The 21711-nt window shown below is 42.8% G+C and overlaps 3 long non-coding RNA genes across 4 annotated transcripts in view; 2 read left to right on the forward strand and 1 right to left on the reverse strand.

Moving 5' to 3' along the window:
* LOC143839063 (uncharacterized) overlaps positions 1-21711 on the reverse strand; it is a 54091-nt gene that overhangs the window by 13303 nt on the left and 19077 nt on the right. The gene's annotated exons all lie outside the window — the stretch shown is intronic.
* LOC143839062 (uncharacterized) lies at positions 10652-15343 on the forward strand. Of its 2 annotated transcripts, none has more exons than XR_013231568.1 (2): positions 10652-10692; positions 15064-15343. It is a non-coding gene; the product is annotated as an uncharacterized LOC143839062 (long non-coding RNA). The 2 variants fall into 2 exon arrangements; XR_013231569.1 differs by lacking the exon at positions 10652-10692 and adding an exon at positions 11863-11956.
* Positions 21296-21711, forward strand: part of LOC143839064 (uncharacterized) — a 63314-nt gene continuing 62898 nt past the window's right edge. Inside the window, exon 1 of the long non-coding RNA XR_013231571.1 lies at positions 21296-21325. This is a non-coding gene — a long non-coding RNA (uncharacterized LOC143839064). The remainder of the gene's footprint in view (positions 21326-21711) is intronic.

Here is a 21711-nt window from a genome sequence, read left to right on the forward strand (position 1 = left end):
CATTGGTCATGCCTCCATTCCTTTTATTTTTCCTTTGCATGGAGAACTACTTTCTTTGATAAAAAGTTGAGTTACTTATGTTTCATTTTTGCTGCTTTCCATTTCTTAAAAAAAACAATTCTCGCCTTTACCACCTTTTATTTCTGAGGTGGACCCAAATCATATTCCATTGTTCCATGCCCCTCCATTTTGATCCTCACAACTATCCTGTAAGGTAGGTTAGGCTGAGAGTATATGACTGGCCTGGGGTCACCGGGCAAACTTCTATAGCAGAGTGTGGATTGAAATCTACAACTCTCAGATCCTAGTCCAGCACTGGCAGCCACACCACATTGGGTCTCTTTGAACAATATGTTGGCTTGAAGAAAGATCTGCTGTTAATTATTTGAAGTTGTGGCATCAGATGCTTGTGGTGATGTTCTTTTGTCAGGGCTGCAATTCTTAAATGAGATTGTTTCATTGTGCTGTCACAGGATCTTGGTGTTATGCCGCAACATATCCTGTAGAGCTGTGCTGAGGGAATAGATTTCAAAAATAAAAAGCAACCAACCAATAGCAAATGTGTATTTGGGCAGAACATGGCTTGGCATTTTGCTCACCAGTGACTTCACAGATACTGTAGCTGCAAATGAAACTTGAGTTTTTATGCCAGAGGAGTGATCCAAGCTTACTGAAATAAGTGGGAAGGCACCAGCTCCAAAGTGTGTTGGTTTAGAACGATGCTAGCTGGAATGGCCAGAATCCCAGCACCTCCCTCATGTCCCTGATTCACCTTTGAGTCAGCCTCTATACTTTATGCTTGTGTCATTTCTGTGGAAATACTTCCACAGCTAGTATCTAGACTGAAATTGTCTTGGTTTTTCAACTGCAATTTCATTCTACATTTCTTCTGCGTTGCTAGATCAACTTATTTGAATATTTTCCACTCTCACATTTTAGGTTATTTTTTGAGATGTGTATCAAAAGCAGATATGGAGGCAGTAATTAAAACTCGGACTTCTGTACAGATTTGTGTTGGCCTTTCTGTGAGAAGAGCAAAAGACACTCTTTTCTGAGTGCAAGTAAAAACACAATTTTTCTTTGAGCTGACCAAGATATCAAGTCAGAGCAGCTGAGAAAGAATATTAGACCTTGGCTCTACATATCTAAGACAGTGGTAATAGACATCCTAGGGAGGAAGCTGTGACTCAGTAGTAGATCATCTTCTTGGCATACAGAAGGTCCCAGGTTCTATTCCCAGTGTCTCAGATCAGAACAGATAAGTGGTAGTTGATATGAATGGCCTCTACCTGAGACCTTGGAGAGATGCTGTCATTCTGAGTAGACAATACTGACTTTAATGGATGAAGAGTCTGATTCAATGTAAGGCAGCTTTGTGTATGTGGGATCTTCAGTACTGTTCTTGCCAAATGTTGGAGTCCAAGTGGAGTAGTCATGTTTGGGGGTCTTTGCTAACTCTTATGCAGTTAACAGTGCAATCCTACAAACACTTTCTTGGAAACAACTGCCACTGAGTATACTTAAGCAGAATTTTTAGTAGATCTGTTTAGGATTTCAATATACATCTAAAGCTGAAAAACTAGTCAGGTCAACCTGACCATGTGGCACTACAATGCAGTTTTTAACTTTGGTTTGGGAAGAACATATCCTATTAGATATAGACTATCTTTAATCTGTTCTCAGTTTCACTTTAGAAGAAGAGCTGGTTTGTTCCATGCTTTTTACTTCCTGAAGGAATCTTAATACAGTTTACAATTGCCTGTTCATTTATTCATTTATTCTATCCTGCCACTTTCTGCTGACTCATGGCAGGTTACATTAAACAGATACAACCCCCCAATAAAACCAACCCCCTTAAAAACATAAACCACAGAAAGACAGTATAGGCCCTCTTCCACCACTATTATCAGCTGATTGTCACAGGATGAGTGGTTCACATAATGGTACTGCATCGGCCAGAGGAGGGGCTCCAATTGTTCCTAACACTCACATCAACCAAAGACCTGGTGGAAAAGCACTGTTTTACGGGCTTTTATGGGTTTTACATAATGTCAGGGTCCTAAGCTCTCCAGGAGCTCATTCTACCAGGTCAGGGCCAGGACTGAAAAGGCCCCAGCCTGGGTGGAGACCAGGGGTGCTTCTCTGGGGGCCAGGGACCGCAAGGAGATTAGCAGCCACAGAACGAAGAACCTTGAGAGAGGTATAAGGAGACAAGTGGTCCCTCAGATAGCCAGGTTTGGCCTTAAAGGTTAATAGCAAAACCTTGAATCTAATCTGCGCCACAACTGGCAACCAATGCACCTGCCTCAGCACAGGCTGGACATAATCCCTCCAAGGTGTGTTTGTGAGGACCCTAGCAGTTGTACTTTGCACCAACTGTAATTTCCAGGTCAAAGACAAGGGCAGGCCTGCATAAAGTGAGTTATAGAAGTCTAATCTGGAGGTGACTGTTGTATGGATCACTGTATCTAGGCAGTCCAAAGGCAGGTAGGGTGCTAATAGCCTCATCTGGTAATGGTGGTAAAATGCTGTGTGTGCTACACCTGAAAGGGAGGCATCTAGGATCACCCCCAGATTTCTTGCCGAGTGATGTTGAGCTGCCTCTCAGCCAGGGTAGTTGCAATTTCTGTCCAGCCACCTTTCTACCTAGCCACAGGACCTCTGTCTTGGAGGGTTTGAGTTTCAGGTGACTCTGTTCCAACCATCAAGTGACCACTTCCAAACATCTGGTGAGCTTATTCCAGCATCAATGAGGCGGCGAGCTAGAAGCTCATGATCGACGCTGCTGAGAGGTCTAGTAATATCAGCAGTGCTGACCTGCCTCGGTCCAACAGGCAGTGGAGGTCATCCATCAGGGTGATTAGTGCTGTCTCTACCTCATGGCCAGGCCAGGAATCTGACTGGGACCGAAGCTTCTAGGAACGAAGCTTCTCCCAGGAATGCCATTAGTTGGTTTGCAACAGCCCTTTCTATCATCTTCCCCAGAAATGCCAGGTGCGAGACAAATCGGTAGTTATCAGGCTCTCGTGGATCTAGAGATATTTTTTTCGCAGTGGATATACAATTGCCTTTTTCAATCTCTCTGGGAATTCTCCTGTTGTGTATCCCAGCCCCGGTGGGGCGGTGAGCCAACAACTCATGATTGACATCAAAGGCAGCTGACAGATTGAGTAATACGAGTATGGCCGACCTGCCTCAGTCTAACTGATGGGGGAGTTCATCCATCAAGGCAACCAACACCGTCTCCATGCTGTGGTCAGGACAGAAGCCTGATTAGTATGGGTCGAACCTTGGAGTTTCATCCAAGTATGCCAGGAGCTGGTCCACCATGGACTTTTCAACCACCTTGCCCAGGGATGCAAGATGGCACACTGGGTGATAGCTGGCAGGGTCTCACAGGTCCATCAATGTTTTTTTTTTCCAGTAAGGGATAAACCATCTCCTCCTTTAGCATCTACAAAATAAAATCTTCTGCAAACTGTCCATGGTCTTTTTGGGATCAGGCAGGCAAAACACAGCCCTTCCTCTCCTCACAACAGACACCCTGGGAGATAGATAGGGCTGAGAGACCTCTGAGAGAATGTTGTCTGGTCCAAGGTCACCCAGCTGGCTTGCAGGAGGAGGAATGGGGAATCAAACCTGGTTCTCCATGTTAGAGGCTGCTGCTCTTAAGTGCAGGTTTTGACAGTGTTGTAAGTTAAATTGCAAATATGTTACATATATATATATACATTCTACTTACAAATCCCACTGTATGTAAAATCAGGACAACATTCAAATAAAGTACTAGCAATACCAGTATGGGGTTCATGAGTTCCATATTGCTTGCCCATGTATTTCATAGTGTCCACCTGTTTCTTCCTCAGATCATCTCTTCCTCAAAGCAATGGGCCAGTTGTGCTTTTCCCCTACTTCCTTTCAGTAGGAGGTGCTTCAGGAGAGCCTAGTAACTATGGCCTATGCAATGGCAGAGAACACTGATTCAGAAGCTGCTTCTTTTACTATGGGAGAGCTCTTGTAATGGAACATCAATGGAAGCCATTTTGTGACTGATCAACCCCTCCCATATCTGCTATTTTGTTGAAATACCGACTACTTGTTCTCAAGATTTCAGAGTGGCTATAGAAGACATGAGCCTGCAACACGTGAATAATTAGTTGCCTGCAGCTGCTGCCTGACTGCAGGGAATGCAAGTAAGTTTGAGGAAATCTGACTCTTTAACAAAAATATATTCACAGATTGGCCCACTGATTAAATAAAGCTTGAAAACCGAGAATATATTCCACAACAAATCCTAATGGGCTGTTACATTATGAGATACCAGATAATCAATTAAATATAAAATATATATTCAGAAAAGAGTCTAAAGTTATTAGAATTAGTATTGTCCCATCAATAGTGAATGTGTTTCTTCAGAGATTTAGGATTGTGTTTGCATAGCCAATGTTTCAGTGCCTAACAAAATAAAATGGGCATTTTTCTAAAATTCACAGGCAAAGAGTGGAATTCCCTTCTTAGTATATGTATGACCAACAATACTAATTACTTTAACAGTAATCCTAACATGAATTTATGAATGGGAATGGGGGAGTGAGATACAAACTGTAGTGTGATCTGGGTTTCCTTTGCCTCTTTGCTGGCCTACTATTGCCCATCAGATTCTACAACCTAACATTGTTCAAATGTCTATTTATATTTGTGTACATGTCCTGGAATCACATTGCCAGTACACTACAGCCTCTCCATTGTAAATGTTTTCCAGCATGAACAAGAGAAGCTAGTTTCCCAGCCAAGAAACAGACTGGAGCAGGAAGTGATCTCAGCAGGCATATCCTTCATTTCTGGAGTTAATTTTGCTTGAGCCAAATGTCATCCGAGGACACAGCTAACAACCTAAGATTTTAAATGTGAGTAAATACAATGACTGATTCTGCACAAGGAATCTTTCCCTGGACAGCCTCTGGTTGCTGGTGGGTTTTAGAGCCCCCTCTTCATGACATCACCTGCATCCTGAGGCTGTCCAGGGGCTGGCTTGCCCAGATTTGCCTCTGGGTGAAGGAAATCACAAAAAGTGAATTTGCCACTTTTTATTTCACATCCCATTGGTGAGCAACCAGAGGCAAGCCCGTATGGAAGGGGAAAGGTGCAATAGTCTCTGCAGCATTGTCCCACCCTCGCACCTGCCCTTCCCTCTCCATTTCCTCCTCTAATTTATTTTTTAAATGGTGCGGTCCACATTGCAGCGTGACATTGTCAAAGGTAAAATAAAATCTTCTGCAAAGTGTCCACAGTCATTTTGGGATCAGGCAGGCAAAACGCAGCCCTGTTTCTGTTTTCTGGAGGTGGGGAATGAGCTGGGAAAGAAGGTGGGTGGGTGATCGAGCAGCTTTCTCCTGATCATACAGGGATCTGAGCACTTTGTTTTTAAGCCAGCCATTTACACAAATGTCTTTTTGGGCTTCAGTTTCAATGTCCAGTCTTCTCACAACTCGGGCAGGCAGAAACAGTCCTGTTTGTGTTTTCTGGAAGTGGGAAATGAACTGGGGAAGAGAGGGGTGGGTGATCCAGCAGCCTTCTTCCAATCATTCAGGGGTTTGAACACTTTGATTTTAAGCCAACCATTTACACAAAATTACTTTTTGTGTAAAAAAAAATCCACCACACATAAAGTCCAAAACAACATAGAATCATAGAGTTGGAAAGGGCCATACAGGCCATCTAGTCCAACCCCCTGCTCAACGCAGGATCAACCCAAAGCATCCTAAAGCATCCAAGAAAAGTGTGTATCCAACCTTTGCTTGAAGACTGCCAGTGAGGGGGAGCTCACCACCTCCTTAGGCAGCCTATTCCACTGCTGAACTACTCTTGACTGTGAAAATTTTTTTCCTGATATCTAGCCTATATCGTTGTACTTGAAGTTTAAACCCATTACTGCACGTCCTTTCCTCTGCAGCCAATGGGAACAGCATCCTACCCTCCTCCAAATGACAACCTTTCAAATACTTAAAGAGGGCTATTATGTCCCCTCTCAGCCTCCTTTTCTCCAGGATGAACATTCCCCAGTCCCTCAACCTATCTTCATAGGGCTTGGTCCCTTGGCCCCAGATCATCTTCGTCGCTCTCCTCTGTACCCTTTCAATTTTATCTACGTCCTTCTTGAAGTGAGGCCTCCAGAACTGCACACAGTACTCCAGGTGTGGTCTGACCAGTGCTGTATACAATGGGACTATGACATCTTGTGATTCTGATGTGATGCCCCTGTTGATACAGCCCAAAATGGCATTCACCTTTTTTGCCGCTGCATCACACTGCCTGCTCATGTTCAGTTTACAATCCACAAGTACCCCAAGGTCTCGTTCACACACAGTGTTACCTAGAAGCATATCCCCCATCCAGTAGGCATGCTTTTCATTTTTCTGACCCAGATGCAGAACTTTACACTTACCTTTATTAAACTGCATCTTGTTCTCATTTGCCCATTTTTCCATTGTGTTCAGATCTCGTTGAACTCTGTCTCTATCTTCCGGAGTATTTGCCAGTCCTCCTAATTTGGTGTCATCTGCAAACTTGATGAGTAGTCCTTCCACCCCCTCATCTAGATCATTAATAAACATAAATCCCCAAGGGGGGTGGGGGTGGGGATGCAGTATCATTCTGACTTTTCTCCATAGCAACGTGGCAGTGTTGAGTTTTAAAATTAAAAAATGCATCTGTGTTATGGCATTACCTCATAGTGATGCAGAAGTGTCTTTAAAAAAATAATTTAGGGTCTAGGGGGAAAGAAAGTTTCAGTCCATGAGAGAACTGCTGTGCTGTGATTGGTGGCTTGCTGTGATTGACAAGCCAAGGAGACAGGGGGAAAGTTTGGCTTGTTTTCCCTTGCAGCCTTGCCAGGAAGCAAAAAAGCTGCAATGGGGCAGGGGGAAAACGTGGGAGGGGTCTCCCATGAGGAGGGCTGCAAATGCAAGGTTTGCCATCCCATGTTTGCAAGCAGGAGGCCATGCATGTTTCACTTCTCCCTGTGGAAAAAGTCAATGTACTACAAATTAAAAGTAACTTTGGGGCCATTAACAACACCCACCTTTTTCATTAAAAGAAGAGCAGTGTGTTATATGACAGCAATACTGAAGCTGTTATATTGTTTGAATTATTTCATAGATGCAATTATATAATCTTATTGGGGGAGGGGCAGGGCTATACAACTTCAATTTTTACTTGGAGAAACTTCCTCTTCTGGAAATCACACTTTTGCAGGGAACTTAACAAAGATTAATTTTTAAATGTTCAGTCTTATCTTTTTGGCCATTATAGAACAATGGTGTGCAGGTTTCTGCTTGCTTGCTTGCTTTCTTTGATTTGATTTGTATCCTGCCCCACACAGAGTCTCAGGGTGGCTAACAAAGTAGGGTTTACAATAAAACTTGCAACTTAGAATAAAGAATGATAAACTCCTCCATAAAATCAATAATTGAAACCCCACCTCATTGGTCCCAGAGTGGGTATAATTGGGCAACTAGGGAGAAAGATGTTAAATTTCTACCCTGGAAAGAGAGAGGTCAGTACATATACATCAATACACATAGATGTATATATGCATATGTATGTATGCTTGTAGGGGAAAACCCGATAATAACTGCTACCCCCAGAAGGTGTGCATTGGTTTCAACCAAAGGCTTGGCAGAATAGCTCCATTATACATGCTTTGTAGAAATGCTGGAATCCAAGCAGGGCCCTAATCTCACTTGGGAGCTCATTCCACCAAGCTAGGGCCAAGACCGAAAAAGTCCTGGCCCTGGTCAAGGCCAAGTGCACCTCTTTGGGGCCAGGGGCCAAAAGCATGTTGGCACTGGTTGAACATAATGTTAATCAGGGGGCATACTCCAATAGTTGATCCCTTACACTGGACCCAGACTGCTTATGACCTTAAAGGTCAATACTAACACCTTAAATCTAATCCAGAATTCAACTGGAAGCCAATGCAGCTGCTGAAGAATAGGTTTTATATGGGTCTTCCAAGATGTTTAAAAGAGGCAGCCACATTCTCCATCAGTTTTGTTACCATAGAAGGTATAAGGGAAGACCTGCGTAGAGTGAGTTACAGTAATCCAGCCTAAAGGGGACCATCTCATAGATCATAGTGGCCATTTGGTTAGGGACCAAGTTGGGTGTTAGTAGCTTGCCTTGGTGGAGTTGGTAAAATGCCAGATGAGCTAGTCTCATGACCTGGGCCTCCACTAATAAGGAGGGGTCCAGAGTCACTCCCAAACCTCTGACGGATGGGACAGCAGAAACCTGCACATCATCCAGCATGGGGGGGGGGGGGTTGGGAAGTCTTCTAGGGTTGCCAACTCTGGGCTGGGAAATTCCTGGAGATTTGGGGGCAGACTGCTTGTGACTGCTTTGTCACTGGTGCTCCTAGCTGCATGTGCTGCCTAGCAATGCTAGAGAAGGGCAAGTGGGCAGTACAATAAGCATCAATATTCCTGGTGCCTATTAACATCAGATTAAATTTTAAAAATGTCAGCCAGGAACTGAGTATAAAAAAAACACATGTTTGTAATATAGATTAACCAGTGGGTTACATAACCATATCTTTCATAAAAATATTAGCCATGGAAGATGTGATGGGGCTTCCCATGGCTACCCCATAGATTTGTAGAAATAATTTCTGTTCATACTCAAAAAATAAGTCAGAGAGTGTGTGTTAGATCATGCATTTAAGATGTTCTCCAATAGTGTATCTGGCTTCATCTTATGGAATATTGGTATAAAGGGCCTGTAAATCCATTGTGACCAGTATAGAATTTAAAGGGACCACCAACAGTTCCACAATGTTAATAAAGAGGGTAGTATCGTTCAGCACTGAGTCTGATTTGTATATATGCTTCTATAAATGGAAATCCAGTAGTAAAGCCAAAGATTCCAAAAGGGACTTCTGCTGAGGTATGATTGGATGACCAGGAGGGGGTCATTCATTTTTATGAATGTTGGGTGATGTATATTCATGCTGTATGTGGATATTTATGGATTAAAAATTGGGTTTCCATCTTTGTAATGAAAATCACCCCTCATGTACGACCACACGGATGTTCTTCATTAAGTCATCGATTTGGTTATAACCGTTTATGCTTTTCATTACCCAGTTGCCTTTTTATTTCCATGTCGTAATTCTCCCGGTTCATAGCCACCACTCTGCCCCCTTATCAGAAATTTCTGTGTTAGGTAAGGTTCTATTAGACAAGTTGAAAACTACCTCTTCCTTACATTCCTGCCACACCCATTGGTACCGGTCAGGTCTCCTGAGTTGTCTAGACTCTAGAGGGTCTAAAGCTCAGTCTCTGGGGCTGTGGTTCCTCACCAGTGAAGCTGTATGAACCTCTGTCTAAACTGGAGACAGTTTCAGGGCCCCAGGACAGGCTTTTTGATTTGCATCTTGGGTTTTTTGATGTTAGCCACAGGTATACATTTTTCTGTTGGTAATCACGTAGGTCTTTGTTAATATAGACTTTCAGCAGTCTCTCAGTCCTCACTCTGTGATAACTCACAGTATACTGCAGTCATCAGCTGTCTTGCTAACAAGGCATGGTGCCTTTTAGACTGGAGCTGTCTTCCAGCACATAACTGGCATTGCTTAATTAGCTCAGGTGAGACAGTTGGCCTGACAAGTCAGGGAGCTGCAGCTGGAGGATGGACAGAGGAAAGAGGAGTTTCTGCAACAACTTTGGGATCTAAGTCCTGTTTTTTTCTGTAGCTCCATTCTTTCCTGCTGGTCAGAGCTCCCTGCCTGTTGAACATCTGGCTGACCTATACTCTTATCCAGCTGAGGCTCAGGTGAAGCTGGGAGTTCAAGGCAAGGCTTTTTCTCTGAGGAGTCCTTCCTAATAGGACCTGGACTCACAATGCTTCCCTATGGCCCTTCAGCTGGACATAGGAACTGGGCTCACAACACATCACCATGGCAATAGGAGTGCTCTTTGCTTTTTACCACCCTCCCTTTTGTCAGAGAGGCTGGGGATATCCAGCAGCCTTCTCCACCCAGCCAGGCCCTTGGGAGATGTGGGAAAATCAGAAGCAGGCAGCCCCTCAAGCCTTATCTGTCCTGCCTGTTCTTTGGGAGATGTGGGAGGTGGGAAGGAGGCAGCCTATCCCCTGTGGCCTTCTTTACCATGCTTGGCCTTTGGAAGATGTGGAGAATGGGGCAGGAAGGAGGCAGCCCCACCCAGAATTCCCTGCCTGCCCTGCCCTTTAGGATATGGGGATGAATGGTAAGGAGGAAGCTCATCTCCTATGGTGTTCACCAAGCAGCCTCTAGTGTATCCATAATTCGTGGTTGCCTTTGTTTGCACATAATCAGTTGCCAAACAGATCCTTTCATGCCTGCCAAAGAGTAAATGTTACAGAAGCATTTCTTGTAATGGCAAACTTTTAAGCAGGGATGATGGAAAACTCCTCACTCACTTTTTATGATTATTTTGGACAATGCTGGGGAACAAAACACCCTGTTTGGAAAATGTTCAGCCATTATTACAAAATGTTCATACACACATTTACATTGGCTTCCCCTTTGCTCTTTCAGTTACCTCAAAGATGTCATAATGCATTCAAATCCAAATGACTATGTTAACCTGGCTATGACACCATCAGGCATAGCATTCATGAAAACATCTGGTTCATAGTGTGATCCCTGATTAGGTAAGGTTGCCATGTGACAAATTCAAACAAAGGGCCAAAATCAGAATTTAAAAAATGCTGTTGTGAAAATGAGTAGTATCAAACCATCAGTAGCAGATAGATTCAAATCTACAGATTCATCAGTAGCAGAGAAAAACAAGTGTTTTGAAACAACAAAGAATCTTGGGGCAGGGGCACCTTAAGAATAACAATATTCTGTGGCAGAAGTTTTGTGAGCCTGTTGTGTACTTCATCAGGTGCAATTCACCATTAGCAGGGATGTATTGGTATAGGCTCCCCACTTCTGCAAGCAGTGAGAGGTACCAGGCCAGTGGATTGTTAGGTTGGTTCTTGTTAGAGGAGAGAGCACTGGAGACCTATGCTGCTTTTGTAGAATTTAATTCATTTATAGATATATAGCTAGAGAGAGAGAGAGAGAGAGAGAGAAAGATCCTGCATAGGGCTGAGGGCTCTGGTACCTAAAACATTGAGAATTGTCAGGATTTGGGTCAGGGAATTTAATGCTATGGAGTCCATTCTCCAAAGCAGCCTTTTCTTCCAGGGAAGCAGATCTCTTTAGTCTGGAGGTGAGGTATAATTCCGGTGGATCCCCAGGTCCCACGTGGGGACTGACATCCCTAAAAACTATCCAGGACCTTCAGGCAACTTCAAACTTTGCCCATCTGCTTTCTCTGTCTCTTCCAGAATCTAAACTACTGACTTTGTGTGAAACATTCACTGCATAGGGAATTACCTCTTTCAAGTCTTGATTTCCCAATACTTCCTGACACTTCAGACCCACTGAGGAATTACCTAAAATTAAGAAGACACTTTACCATTCCACCAAGAGCCAGCTTGGTATAGTGGTCAGGAACACCAACTTCTAATCTGGCCACCCAGGTTTAATTCCCTGTTTCTCCTCCACATGAAGCCAGCTGGGTGACTTTGGGCTCAACCATAGCACTGATAAAGCTGTTCTGACTGAGCAGTAATATCTCAGCCTCACCTTCCACACTGGGTGGGGAGAGGAAAGGGAAAGTTATTATAAGCCACTCTGAGACTACTTTTGTATTAAAATTCATGCTGAAGTCTTCCTTTGCCCCCCCCCCCCCCCAAGTATATAAAGGCAGTGTTGAACTTGCACTATTTGGAATTTTAAAAAAAATTCACCAAAGTTATTCCTTTTCATCAGAAAAAGTGAACAATATTTTGCACCTCCCGAAAAGTAACATAGTCAGAACCAGAAAATGGATGTAGAATTGGTCACTCTCTTTGTCCACGGCAGGTAAGTTGAAGAATAATACCTGCATTTTGCTGATCAAGGTGGTTACCTGATACTTTCCCACTCAGCTTCACACCCTAAACCTTCTAATCTTACATTAAATTATTCTGAAATCTAGCTTTTTTTTTGGGGGGGGGGCAAGTAGTTTGTCCATTAGTAGCCAAGCTCTGTTATTTCCCTCTTTTGAGAAACATTTTCAGAAACATTTTCCCTTTTTTATCTTGTTTTTCTTACTGGAGTTTCCTTATTCAATGCCATTTCAAGATCTCTTTAGCCATTTAATCTCAGTGGCTAAAACCTATGTTGAAATCCAGGGGAAAAAACAACTTCCTTATTGTCAAATATAATAAGAAATTCCTCTCAAATGTTTTTTCCTCTCACATATCAGCCAAAAAGGAATTAATATTACTCAATCCTTTACCTGAATAAAATGGGGGGGGGGGGGGAATTAAGAGGCTTTGATTGAGTTGGCACACATTTTCTAGGAATGCAAGGATCAAGTGTTTCCCAGGAAATATTGTGATGGTGTGTGAAAAGTGACCCTAGCAAACAAAACAAAATGTCCTTCCAGAGCTAAACGGACTGTCATTGACGTTTTTCAGCATTGGTAATAAGATTTTCCAAGATTGCAGTTCAAGTACACCATAAAATTCAGTTTTATTGTAGAACTAGAGAAAGGTCTAGTTAGCAACAGCTCAGACTACAGAGACCTGTCATCTTTTCAGCTCAGGTGGTAGAACAATATTTGTGTTACACTAAGATCTGGGTTCAAATGATCGGTCTACTATAAAACCAGACTACTTGTTTGTTGTGATGATAAAACAGGTAAGAAAGGTCTATGAACTACTGAGCTCTTTGGAGGGTGTGTGTGTGTTAAAAAAAAACATTCTAGATGAGGGGTTGTCAACCTCTGGGTGGTAGCTGGAAATCTCCTTACAACCAGCTTCCAGACAGCTTATATGAGTTATCCTGAAGAAAATGGCCGATTTGAGAGTGTCCTCTATGACATTCTATACCTCTGAGGTCCCTCTCCCCAAAATTCTGTCCTTCCTAGATCCTACCCCCAAAATCTTCAAGTATTTATCAAATGGAAGTTGGCAACCTTGTACATAAAGGGAACTGGTATAACCATCATTACCATTTACTGGTTTTTCTTCATGGATTTTTGTTAGAATCATAGAACCATAGAGTTGGAAGGGACCTCCTGGGTCATCTAGTCCAACCCCCTGCACTATGCAAGATACTCACAAACCTATCGCTCATCCACTGTAACCTGCCGCCCCCTTGAATCTTCACGGAATCAGCCTCTCCATCAGATGGCTATCTAGCCTCTTTTTAAAAATGTCCAAAGATGGTGAACCCACCACCTCCTGAGGAAGCCTGTTCCTAGGGAAGCCTGTGGAAACATCTACTGGCAAAGCCCCTCTAACAGAAGTCTACGGACATGACATCCATAGTTCCGCCCTCAGAGACCATGCTAGAAGATAGAGACCATGGGCGGCCTCAAAGAACAAGTGGCAGCAGCGGCTGGCAAGACTCGGAGCCAAGCCCTGTTCATCGCACTGCTGTTGCCTATCTTCTGAGGCTGCGCACACCCTCCTGCCTCACCACCTGCCACTGCTGCTTGTTCTCCAAGCCCACCCCCACCCTCAGGAGAGTGCAGCAGTGTTGAAGAGCAAGCAGCAGCAGTGAATGGGGCTCAGCTGTGAGCTTCACCAGCCACCGCAGCCACTTGTCCTCTGAGGCCACCCCCACCTTCAGGAGAGCATGGGCAGCCTCGGAAGCAAGCAGTGGTGGTGGTGGCTAGTGAGGCTCAGAGCTGAGCCCCATTCGCTGCACTGCTGCCGCCTGTCCTCCATCACTGCCCACACCCTCAGGAGAGGGTGGGTGGCCTCGGAGGGTGAGTGGTAGTGGTGAATGGGGCTTGGCTGGCAGCTGGTGAGCCCTGAGCCCAGCTTCATTTGCTGCCCCACCACTGCCTGCCCTCTGAGCTTGCCCTTGCCCTTGCCCTCAGGAGAGCACGGCCAGGTGGAGGAGTCAGTGGCAGAGGCAGTTTGGTAGCTGGAACCTTGCACCCGGACTCACCAGCTGTCACTCCGTCCATTATGTGGGATGTTTCCACATAATCGCTGAGAATCTGGTTGCTGACACTTTTTAAAGTTCTAAATTGCCTGATTTTGTTTCTGGAGTGGAACTGGTTCATTAGAAATTCTCCATTGTTCTGTTGTTTATAAATGTTGTATAGAACCCGGTGCAAACGTAATTTCCCACAGCTGCCAGTTCCTTCTCTTAAAATGGTCCTTTCCACTCTTTCAGTTATTGTATGAACAATAAAACATTACAAAGTGTCATGTTAATGGGACTGCAGGTACAGTTCTATCAAGATTCTTTCTATGCAGTGTTTACCAAATCACAGGCTCACATGTACGCCCCAGTGGAGCACTGCACAAAACAGAATCTTGATGAAATCATCTGCCTTCTGTCTGAAAGACATGTAATGCCACGATTCATTACTGGATCTCAAGCTATGCAATAAAGCTGCAAAAGGTATCTGCAAGGACTCTGAAATGGTTCACAGACATAGTACAGGGGAATAAAGAGTTTAACTTTTAACTCACCTGTTTCCCTTGGCTGCTCTCTGGGACAAAACAAAACGTAGTTTTTTTTAGGGTGGGATTTTATTCAGAAAACAGTTTTGAAAGAAGTATCCTAGGATTCCTTTTTTGAATATCAATTATATCCCTTATGACTCCCAATGTCACATGAGATTTGGCTTTTAGTCAGTGTTTTGGAAATGGTCACATCTGTCACTTGGCGGATAATAATAACTTGCAAATGAGAGGAATGATATGGGGTAAAATGGGCTTTATCCAGTGGCCAATTTCCACTCCTCAAGCCTTTGTTCCATGTATGAATCTGTATAGGACCACTGGTGAGTCAACCCATTTTGAATATATTTATACAATGCCATTGACTAAATTGTAGTGCTGTCCTCAACAGTAAATATACATACATTGTATTTTTTATTTGTGATCTTTAAAAAAAATTCTGTCTTGTGCTACAAAGCATAAGTGAACACTTCTTTCTTTACTTCCTTCATTATTTTATAGACTCCACGCAAATATGGAATTCTGTCACAAGGCAGAATTCACAGAAGTCTTAAAAGAAACCATCAAAGGAAGCCATCAAATCTTACAGCCTTGAGATTTCAGCTTGAATGAGCCCCTAAACCTGAATTTTGGGCTTTGGAAGCTTTACCACAGATGCTTCTGCAGTACTTTCAAAATTCCTTCACATGGAAACAAATCAACATGTTTTTCCAGTCCTGCTCTACGTATCCGGATGTCACAGGCAGGACAGTATACTTACTTTAACATGTGAACATGAAAATGAGTATAAAGGGTGGAATTAAGAGGCTGTATGCATTGCATTCTTTCTGTTTCCTGAATATTTTGGCCCCTCTAGTTAAGGCTGCCAAGCTCTTGCCCCCAAGTCCTATTGCCTGCCGCTGTTCTGACTAGTGGCAGGTTAAAAATTAAGGAGAAAAAAAAACAACCTTGTTTATTTCCAGAAGTTAATACAGGAAGTGACAAAGAGTAGCTCAAGGAATTGCTGGAAACTTTATGGCTTTACTATACAGCTTCAGGTGATTCCTAGAACAATTGCTGTCACTTAGGACACTCACAACCCTATCGCTCATCCACTGTAACCTGCCACCCCCTTGAGCCTTCACAGAATCATCCTCTCTGTCAGATGGTTATTTAGCCTCTGTTTTAAAATTTCCGAAGATGGAGAACCCACCAACTCCCGAGGAAGCCTGTTCCAGTGAGAAACCGCTCTGTCAGGAACTTCTTCCTGATGTTTAGACAGAATATCTTTTGAATTAATTTCATCCCATTGGTTCTGGTCCATCCCTCTGGGGCAAGAGAGAACAACTCTGCTTCATCCTCTATATGGTGCCCTTTAAAATACTTTAAGATGGTTATCAGATCCCCTCTCAGTCGTCTCCTCTCCAGGCTAAACAGATCAAGCTCCACCAACCTTTCTTCATACGTCTTGGTCTCCAAACCTCTCACCATCTTTGTTGCCCTCCTCTGGACATGCTCCAGTTTGTCTACATCCCTCTTCAACTGGGGTGCCCAAAACTGAACACAGTACTCCAAGTGAGGCTGAACTGGAGCAGAGTACAGCTGTACCGTCACCTCCTGTGATCTGGACACGATACTCCATTTGATACAGCCCAAAATCCCCTTTGCCTTTTTAGCTACTGAGTCACACTGCTGACTCATGTTCAATTTATGGTCTACTAAGACTCCTAGATCCTTTTCACACATGCTACTGCCAAGACAAATCTCCCCCATCCTATATTGGTGCATTTGGTTTTTCCTACCTAAATGCAGAACTTAACATTTGTCCCAATTGAACTTCATTTTATTCAGTTTAGCCCACTTCTTGAGCCTATCAAGATCATCCTGTATTCTGTTACTGCCTTCAGTTGTGTTTGCTACCCTTCCCAGTTTAGTATCATCTGCAAATTTAATAAGTATTCCCTCTAATCCCTCATCCAAATCATTTACAAATATGTTGAACAACACAGGCCCCAGGACAGATTGGTACTTCCTGTATCAATTTCTAGTAAATACTTACAAAGCTGTATTTAAAACAAAAAATTCTCCCAGTACTGTGCTCTTCCCAGAACACTTCGATTGCTTTTTGATAATATTTTGCTGGAAATCTGCTATACACAAACAGCATAACAATGAAGGATGCAAAATATCACTCATAGTATATCTAGGGGTAGTACTTTGAGTGACTATTACTTCAAAAAAGTTTGAATGAAACTCAGTTTACCCAGTATTTGGGGTTTTTTTTTAGTTGGGAAAATAACCAGCTGGGTTGGGGAAATAACTAGCAACTTCACATTATCATCATGTGGAACTAATGTGCATGAATGTGTATGAATGTGTGAAAATTTAATATATCTTGGAAAAGTTTACTGAATAACATTTTGTATGATGGGATATATAGTAAATCCATAGGAGTTCAGTCAAAACTGATCCATTTCACACACACACAAATGGTCGAGAAAACTTACCATATATATTCGCATATAAGCCGACCCACATATAAGCCAAGGAACCTAATTTAACCACAAAGTCTGGGCAAATTTATAAGCTGAGGGTGGGAAATGCTCAATCATCACAGGCTCTCCCATCCAGCATTGCCATTCCTTTTGCCATTGAAGGGAACAGGAAAAAAAGATCAGAGTTCCTCAGTCAAACTGTTGATGTCCTACAAGCTGCCAGAACAAGCTCAGTTTGCAGTACCGATTTGCAAAATGTAATGACTGGCTGGCTGGAGCAGGCTGTTATTTTAATTACCTTATATACCCGCGTATAAACTGAGAAGGCCTTTTTCAGTGTGAAAAAGGTGCTGAAAAACTAGGCTTATATGCGAGTATATAGGGTACCTCATGTTAACTTCATCTCATGTGAATTGGGCCTCATTCTAATACTACTTCAAAATGCACTTTATGCTATGAGTTCCAAAATCTATAATTCATGACAACATAGTACAACTGAGGCATACATTTTCCAAAATAACTTAGAACACATTAAAACCATGATGGGGAGATGCAGAGGCTTTGGTTACCATGTCTAACATAAGGGTTAAAATAAATTGCCCTCCAGTCAACCAAGTTTTATTAGTGAATTATTCCATCTCATTCAACTAGCAGAGTCTTGAATGAACTTCTGATAAAAACAAAGGAAGGAGAATATATTGCCAAGTTTGAAAGAATAGTACAGAGAAATAGGAAAAGGATGCGGTTAATCTAATTCAGGTAATTATTTCTAATGTTGTTACTTGAAGACTGACACTGGGATGTATCACAGATTATACCAAATACAATCTGACAAGCCCATGTCTAATGGTTCTACCAACATCACAGCCTTTCATTTCGAATAACCAACTCTTGCCTGAGGCTGTGGCTAAAAATGTTCACCCCAATGAGTGATACCACCCTATCACGGAATTTGTAATTTGCTTAAAATAAGGAAAAAGTTTTTTTTTAAGAGAATCTCTGAAGGAACAAGTAAAATCAGAACATATGTTCAAACCCGCTGAGCAGCTATAAGTTAATATGAATTCAAGGGGGGGGGGTACTTTAGCTTCACTTTAGTAGAGAGAGGCAGCTCTGAAGTGATGACAGTGATCATATGTTCTCTCTGAACACATTACAAAGGTCAGACTGTCACACCGCAATTAAATCCAGTGCCTACTCATGCGTCAGACCATCACACTGGCAGCATGCTTGGTCCTTGCCCCCATTGCTCATGTCTCTCCCAGCAATACAAATGCCTCTAATTTGAAATAACTAAAATTATGAAAGAATCATTCTATGTCTACTTGATTCGTCAGTAGACATGTCATTGTCAAACCCTATACACATGTAGGACATAAAATATTACCTAGATGTGCCACTTTTCATTCCACATTACCTCAGATACTCCATTAAGGCCTAACTGGCTCACTGAACACTCTAGCTCCTGTTCAGTAAGAGACTTGGTTGGATGCTCAGCCATCAGACTTTAGAAGCAGAAGAACTACCACGCTACCACCAGGGACAACAGCATAAAACTGTGAGTCTGATTCCAGACTTGCATGTGCTTGAGAACCCTGAGGTCTGAGGCTATTTAGAAAGGGAAGAACTTACACTTGATCAATCTAATAGTGCAACAAACTCAAACAGTTTAATTATACCATTATATTAATGGAGAATAACAGCAAGAACATTTTTCTTGGAGATTCTAAATGCATCCTGAAGTACCAAAGTAGTCCATTTTGAACATCACTGTACTTTGAATACATGCTTATTTTGAGGGGGTGGGGGTGGGAGCTTTTTATTTTTCAGAAGAGTAGGCAAAGCATCAATTATACATGAAATGTTAAACTCCATTTTACTTAGTCAACTGATTTCTAGAAGGTGAATTAACAAACTATAGCCCATTACTTGTATTGGATGCTGGAGGTAATAGGCATAAACATTCCTGATAATTTGGGAGTTACCTAGTACCCTTTGAACAGTGCAAACAAATAGAAGAAAACAATAGAATGGGGAGGACCAGAGATCTTTTCAAGAAAATTGGAGATATGAAGAGAACGTTTTATGCAAAGATGGGTATGATAAGGGACCAAAACGTTAGGGACTTCACAGAAGCATAAGAGATTTAAAAAGGTGGCAAAATTATACAGAAGAACTATACAAGAGCGAGCTTAACATCCCTGATAACCACAATGGGGTAGTTACTGACCTGGAGCCAGACATCCTGGAATGTGAAGTCAAATGGGCCTTTGGAAGTCTGAGCAACAATAAAGATAGTGGTGGTGACAGCATTCCAGTTGAACTATTCAAAATCTTAAAAGACGATGCAGTAAAAGTGCTACACTCAATATGCCAGCAAATTTGGAAAACTCCACAATGGCCACAGGATTGGAAAAGGACAGTTTACATTCCAATCCCAAAGAAGGGCAATGCCAAAGAATGTTCAAACTACCGCACCATTGCACTCATTTTTCATGCTAGCAAAGTTATGCTCAAATTTTACAAGCTAGGCTCCAGCAATATGTGGACCGAGAACTTCCAGAAGTACAGGCAGGATTTCGAAGAGGCAGAGGAACTAGAGATCAAATTGCCAACATACGCTGGATCATGGAGAAAGCTAGGGAGTTCCAGAAGAACATCTACTTCTGCTTCATTGACTATGCTAAAGCCTTTGATTGTGTGGAGCACAACAAATTGTGGCAAGTTCTTAAATACCAGAGCATCTTATTTGTCTCTTGAGAAACTTATATGCAGGTCAAGAAGCAACAGTGAGAACTGAACATGGAATCACTGATTGGTTCAAAATTGAGAAAGGAGTTCGGCAAGGGTGTATACTGTCGCCTTGCCTATTTAACTTGTATGCAGAGCACATCATGAGAAAGGCGGGATTAGAGAAGTCACAAATTGGGATCAAGATTGCAGGGAGAAATATCAACAATCTCAGATATGCAGATGATACCACTCTAATGGCAGAAAGTGAAGAGGAACTAAAGAGCCTGTTGATGCGAGTGAAGGAGGAGAGTGCAAAAGTTGGCTTGAAACTCAACATCAAGAAAACAAAGATCATGGCATCCGACCCTCTCAATTCCTGGCAAATAGATGGGGAAGAAATGGAGATAGTGACAGATTTTATTTTCCTGGGCTCCAAGATCACTGCAGATGGGGACTGAAGCAAAGAAAGTAAAAGACGCTTGCTCCTGGGGAAGAAAGCTATGGCAAATCCAGACAGCATCCTAAAAAGCAGAGACATCACCCTGCCAACAAAAGTGCATTTAGTTAAGGCTATGGTATAGCCAGTTGCAATGTATGGCTGGGAAAGTTGGACCCTAAGGAACACTGAGCTTCAAAGAATTGAGGCTTTTGAACTGTGGTGCTGGAGAAGACTCTTGCGAGTCCCTTGGACTGCAAGGCAAACAAACTGGTCAGTCCTAGAGGAGATCAGCCCAGACTGCTCCTTAGAAGGCCAGATCCTGAAGATGAAACTCAAATACTTTGGCCGCCTCATGAGAAGGAAAGACTCCCTGGAGAAGCCTAATGCTGGGAGCGATTGAGGGCAAAAGAAGAAGGGGATGACAGAGAATGAGGTGGCTGGATGGAGTAACTGAAGCAGTAGGTGCAAACTTAAATGGACTCCGGGGAATGGAAGAGGACAGGAAGGCCTGGAGGATCATTGTCCATGGAGTCCCGATGGGTCAGACACGACTTTGCACCTAACAACAACAACAAAGTACCCTTGGGCTATCAGTTATTGCTGAATTTCTATTAATGTTGGCACACCTCATTTGACTTTTCTCAGAGAGATGTTGAACTTTGAAATAAGGCCTCAGATTCAGATTCAGAATACTCTTATTGGCATAAAGTAATAAGGCCTTAACAACTGTTTTAGGTAGACTACATCTCATTCCATGGCTACTGAGAGCTGTGTGAAGGGCAGAAAGTGCAACTTGCGGTGAGCTGTAAAAAGCGTTTATTTGCCCAGTTTATTTGCCTGGGGGAAGATCAGCTCCCCGTCCCTAGTGCTGTAGACCAACCCTATTTCTGTGTTATTGGCAAAGCAAGAACAGCTGCTGGAACCTGCTCTTCCAGCATCTGCTAAAGGAAGAAGCGAGCATCATTAATGAGATTTTCCCCTCAATAATATCAATCACAACGTGCATCAGCACAGGAGTGTTTTTGCAGTCGACTGCTGCATGCTGTCCCAATATAACCTTTCTCCTGAGCAATCTCATCCATAACAACAGAAGACAAGCTGAGCTTTCCTGACAAATGTGAGTATGCATGTGCATATTTTCTAAGGCAGTCTATAAAGAGCTTGTTCTATATTCTACGAATACCTTCCGTCGTCTTTGCTATTTTGGGTATACCTTAGGAAGTGCTGATAATTACTGTGTTCATCAGCAGTAGTAATTGGAGGTGAGAATGTTCGCTTCAAATTGAGCACACATTGCTATGGCAACCTGGTCAGTAATAACAGTGCAGGTAGTTGGAAAAAGGAATCCCCAGTTAGAGATCCAGGGTACCTGCAGGTGTAAAGGATTTTTCCACCCACTCTCATCTTGAAAATGTCTGTCCTAAGAGCAAGATCCAGGGAAAAACATGTTTTAAAATATATCAAAGCCAGATTTGCTAAAGCCTGCTTTCCTACCGCAGAACA

This window comes from Paroedura picta, chromosome 5 (assembly GCF_049243985.1).
Source record: "Paroedura picta isolate Pp20150507F chromosome 5, Ppicta_v3.0, whole genome shotgun sequence".
NCBI classification, from domain to species: Eukaryota; Metazoa; Chordata; class Lepidosauria; order Squamata; family Gekkonidae; genus Paroedura; species Paroedura picta.